The 5,100-nt window shown below is 49.3% G+C and overlaps 1 long non-coding RNA gene across 1 annotated transcript; it reads left to right on the forward strand.

Moving 5' to 3' along the window:
• Window positions 1–1,705: 1,705 nt before the first annotated feature.
• LOC139027232 (uncharacterized) lies at window positions 1,706–3,995 on the forward strand. The gene is made up of 3 exons (XR_011479291.1): window positions 1,706–1,745; window positions 3,078–3,160; window positions 3,972–3,995. It is a non-coding gene; the product is annotated as an uncharacterized lncRNA (long non-coding RNA).
• Window positions 3,996–5,100: the final 1,105 nt, after the last annotated feature.

A 5,100-nucleotide genomic window follows, 5' to 3' on the forward strand; every position in this document is an offset into this window, starting at 1 on the left:
CGGTCGGGTCGAGACCCTGGTGAGGGTCGAACTGCGGTCGGGTGGAGACCCTGGTGAGGGTCGAACTGCGGTCGGGTTGAGACCCTGGTGAGGGTTGAACTGCGGTCGGGTCGAGACCCTGGTGAGGGTCGAACTGCGGTCGGGTCAAGACCCTGGTGAGAGTCGAACTGCGGTCGGGTCGAGACCCTGGTGAGGGTTGAACTGCGGTCGGGTCGAGATCCTGGTTAGGGTCGAACTGTGGTCGGGTCGAGACCCTATGGTGAGGTCGAACTGGCGTCGGGTCGAGACCCTGGTGAGCGGGTCGAACTGCATCCGGGGTCGAAGACCCTGGTGAGGGTCGAACTGCAGTCGGTCGAGACTCGGTGAGGGTCGAACTGCGTCGGGTCGAGACCACGGTGAGGAAACGAGCAAGATGATACCTCCGCTGAGACGAGTTTCTGACCAGTTTGTGGTAGAAATTCTTTGTTGCTGAGCAAACCTACAGTTCCATCAGCTTCCGGGTGGCTGGTCACAGATCCCGCATGGGAAAAGCCGGATGTGGAGGACGGCTGGTGTGTTTGTGAGGCGTTTGGACTACTGACAAATTTCTTAAAATGAGTTGGCGGGCGGTTATGGTAGAGAATGAACATTCATTCCTGACAACCCTGGTGACATCGCAGTCACCATGCCAATTGCACACTCCCTCAACTTAGAACTCTGTCATTGGTTGTGTGACAAACTGCACCTTTTAGGTGGCCTTTTTTTGTCCCCAGCAACAAGGTGCACTGTGTTGTTGTTAATCAGCTTCTTGATATGCACACCTGTCAGGTGGTGGATTACTTGGCAAGGAGCAAATCCTCACTAACAGGGATGTAACAACAATTTGAGCACAAATTAGAGGAAAGAACGTTTTTGTGCGAATGGAAATTCTGGGATCTTTTTTAGCCATGAACCGGACAACACGTTAACGTCGTGTTTATAATTGTTGTTTCCGTGGTAGTTAATTTTATGTTCTCATGAAACAGGTCATGTGATATGTGCTTGTTCCTGCCCTTTAACCTTTAACCTGTCTCATCCTTCTTCTCTCTGCAGCTGTGATGAAGTTATGGAGACTACCTCTGAAGGGACAGACAGAACGGAATGGTCTCAACTATCCTAAGGTTTCAATCACATCACACTCACTACACTCACTCACTACAACACACTCACACTCCACGCACCACACTCATGCACCCACACATATTTTCTACTTCTGAAAAATGTATGTGTGTCCGTAGCTCAAGTGGGGAGTATGGTTCTGATGTGTGTGTTAATGTGTCTGTATGCCTCAGTGGGAGTACGGTCTGTGTGTTCTGTCTGTTGTGTGTTCCTGTTAGCTCAGTGGGGAGTATGGGTCTGATGTGTCTGTCTGTGTGTGTCCTGTAGCTCAGTGGGGAGTATGGTCTGATGTGTCTGGTATGTGTGTGTCCTCGTAGCTCAGTGGGGAGTATGGTCTTGGTGTTGTATGTGTGTGTGTCCTGTAGCTCAGTGGGATTGGTCTGAGTGCTGTATTATGTGGTGCCTGTGCTACAGTGGGGAGTTGTGAATGTGTCTTGTGATGTGTGATGGGTATGTCTAGTGCTGTGTTGTGGTCCTTAGCTCAGTGGGGAGTAATGGTCCTGATGTGTCTTTGTGTGGTGTGTCCTGTAAGGTCAGTGGGGAGTATGGTCTGATGTGTCTGTATGTGGTGTGTGTCCTGTAGCTCAGTGGGGAGTATGGTCTGATGTGTGTAAGTGTGTGTGTCTGTAGCTCAGTGGGGGTAGGGTCTGATGTGTGTGTGCTATGTGCTGTAGGCTCAGTGGGGAGTATGGTCTGATGTGTCATGTTGTGTGTGTCCTGTAGTCAGTGGGAGTATGGTCTGATGTGTCCTGTCAGTGTGTGTCCTGTAGCTAGTGGGGAGTATGGTCTGATGTGTCTGTACTGTGGTGTGCCTGTAGTCATGGGGAGTATGGTCTGATTGTTGTCCTGTGTGTGTGTTCCTGTAGCTCAGTGGGAGTATGGTCTGATGTGTCTGTGATGTGTGTCCCTGTGCTCAGTGGGGAGTATGGTCGATGTGTGTCTTATGTGTTCCTGTAGTCAGTGGGCGTATGGTCTGATGTGTTGTATGGTGGTGTGCTGTAGCTCAGTGGGGAAGTATGATCTGATGTGTCTGGTATGTGTGTGTCCTGTGAAGCTCAGTGGGGAGTATGCTAGCTGATGGTTGTGTCCGTAGCTAGTGTGGTTGTGTATCTGTATGTTGTCGTGCCAGTGGGGAGTATGTCTGATGTCTGTCTGTGTGTTTCTTATCAGTGCGTGTCTGAGTGTCTGTTTGCTGTAGCTCAGTTGGGAGGAGTATGGTCTGATGTATCTGTTGGTGTTGTGCCTGTAGCTCAGTGGGAGTAGGTTGAGTGTCTGTATGTGTGTGTCTGTAGCATCAGTGGGGAGTTATGGTCTGAGTGCATGTATGGTGTGTGTCCTGTAAGCTCAGTGGGGGAAGTATGGGTCTGGATGTGTCTGTATGTGTGTCGCTCGTGGTGTCTGTTCTCTGGTCTAGCTCAGTGGGAGGTATGGTTCTGATGTGTCTGTTGTGTGTGTCCTGTAGCTCTCAGTGGGGAGTATGGTCCTGATGTGTCTGTATGTGTGTGTTTTGTAGCTCAGTGGGGGTGGTCTGAGTGTGTTGTGTGTGCCTGTAGCTCAGTGGGGAGTATGGTCTGATGTGGTCTGTGATGTGTGTGTCCTAGCTCAGTGGGGAGTATGGTCTGATGTGTCTGTGTGGTGTGTCCTGTTAGTCATGGGGATATGTCTGATGTGTCTGTATGTGTGTGTGTCCTGTAGCTCAGTGGGGAGTAATGGGTCTGATGTGTCTGTAATGTGTGTGTCTGTAAGCTCATGTGGGGAGTATGGTCTGATGTGGTCTTATTTGTGTTGTGGTCCTGTAGCTCAGTGGGGAGAGATGGTCGATGTGTCTGTATGTTGTGTTCCTGGTAGCTCAGTGGGGATATGGTCTGATGTGTGTCTGTGTGTGTGTGTCCTGTAGCTCCGATGGGGTGAGTCTATGTGTCTGATGTGTTCTGTAGTAGGTTGTCGTTTTGTTTGCCTGTAGCTCAGTGGGGAGTATGGTCTGATGTGTCTGTATGTGTGTGTCCTGTAGCTCAAGTGGGGAGTATGGTCTGATGTGTCTGTAGTCCTGTGTGTCTGTAAGCTAGTGGGGAGTATGGTCTGATGTGTCTGTAATCTGTGTGTCCTGTAAGCTCAGTGGGGAGTATGGTCCTGATGCTGTCTGTATCGTTCGTGTCCTGTAGCTCAGTGGGGAGTATGGTACTGATGTGTCTGTATGTGTGTGTGTCTGTAGCTTCAGTGGGGAGTAATGATCTGATGTGTTGTATGTGTGTGTGTCTGTAGTCTATGGGGAGTATGATCTGATGTATGTCTGGATGTGTGTGTGTCCGTAGCGTAAGTGGGGACATGTTGCTGATGTGTCTGTATGTGTGGCTGTAAGCTCAGTGGGAGTATGGTCTGAATGTGTCTTGTATTGTGCTGTAGCTCGTGGGGGAGTAGGTCTAATGTGCCCTGTCATGTGGTCTGTAGCCGTGGGGAGTAATGTCTGATGTGTCTGTATCTGTGTGTCTGTAGCATCAAGTGGGGAGTATGGCTGTGATCTGTCCTGTAATGTTGTGTCCTGTAGCTCAGTGGGGAGTATGGTCTGATTGTGTCTTGTGTGTGTGTTCCTGTAAGTCAGTGGGGAGTATGGTCCTGAGTGTTGTGTGCTGTGTGTCCTGTAGCTAGTGGGAGTATGGTTGATGTGTCTGTTGTGTGTGTCTGGTAGCATGGGGAGTATGGTCTGATGTGTTGTGTGTGTGTGTCGAATAGCTCAGTGGGTGAGTTGGTCTGATGTGTTAGTCGGTGTGTCCTGTAGCTCCAGTGGGGAGTATGGCTGATGTGTTGTCGGTGTGTGTGTCTGTAGCTAGTGGGAGTATGGTCTGATGTGTCTGTGTGTGGTGTCCTGGTAGGCTCAGTGGGGAGTTGGTCTGATGTGGTCTGTTGTGTGTCCTTGTAGCTCAGTGGGGAGAGGTCTGATTTGTGTTCCTGTAGTGTGGGGGTGTCCTGATGTTGTAGTTTCTCAGTGGGAGTAGGTCTGATGTTGTCTGTATGTGTGTCCTGTAGCTCAGTGGGGAGTTAGGTCTGATTTGTCTGGCTGTAGTGTGTGCCTGTGCTCATAGTGGGAAGTAGGTCTGAATGTGTCTGTATGTGTGTCTGTAGCTCGTGGGGGAGTATGTCTGATGTTTGTTTGTGTGTGTCTGTACAGCTAGTGGGAGTAGTCCATGTGTCATGTTGTGTGTGTGTAGCTCAGTGGGAGTATGGTCATGTATGTTTGTATGTGGTGTCCTTAGGCTCAGTGGGAGTGGTCTGATGTGTGGTTGTCTGTAGGTAGTGGATTGGTTATGTCTGTAGGGGTCTGGCTAGTGGGAGTATGGGTTTTTGTTGGCCTGACTATGGTATGGTCTGATCGTCTGCTGTTCGTAGCTACAGATGGGGAGTATAGTCTGATGAAAGATGAAGGCTACTGCAGGTGTGAAACAGGTCACGGAAACACAGCTCAAAACGTAGACTTGACCTAATCCTTCTAAACGCCTAACCTGACTTAACCTTAACCTCTAACCAGCTTGACCTCTAGGGAAGTGTCAGAGAGGATGGAGACTACTCTACATCTGACTGTTAATAGGTTTTGTTGATATCTGCCTCTACCTTAGGGACGTTGGTCAGAGAGGAGGAGACTGCTCTACATCTGTGTCTATCGGGTTAGTGTATATCTGACTTAACCTCTAGGGACAGTTGTCAGAGAGGATGGAGACATACTTACATCTGACTGTTTATAGGCGTTAGGTATATCTGACCTCTAACCTCTAGGAGTTTGTCAGAGCGACTGGAGACTACTTACATCCTGACTGTTATAGGGTTAGGTGTATAATCTGACCTCTAACTCTAGGGCAAGTTGTAGAGAGGAGGAGACTATCTACATCTGACTTGTTATAGGCTATAGTGTATTGATCTAACTCTAGGACCAGTTTCAGAGAGGATGAGACTCTACATCCTGACTGTTAT

This window comes from Salvelinus sp. IW2-2015, unplaced genomic scaffold, assembly GCF_002910315.2.
Source record: "Salvelinus sp. IW2-2015 unplaced genomic scaffold, ASM291031v2 Un_scaffold8489, whole genome shotgun sequence".
Taxonomy (NCBI): domain Eukaryota; kingdom Metazoa; phylum Chordata; class Actinopteri; order Salmoniformes; family Salmonidae; genus Salvelinus; species Salvelinus sp. IW2-2015.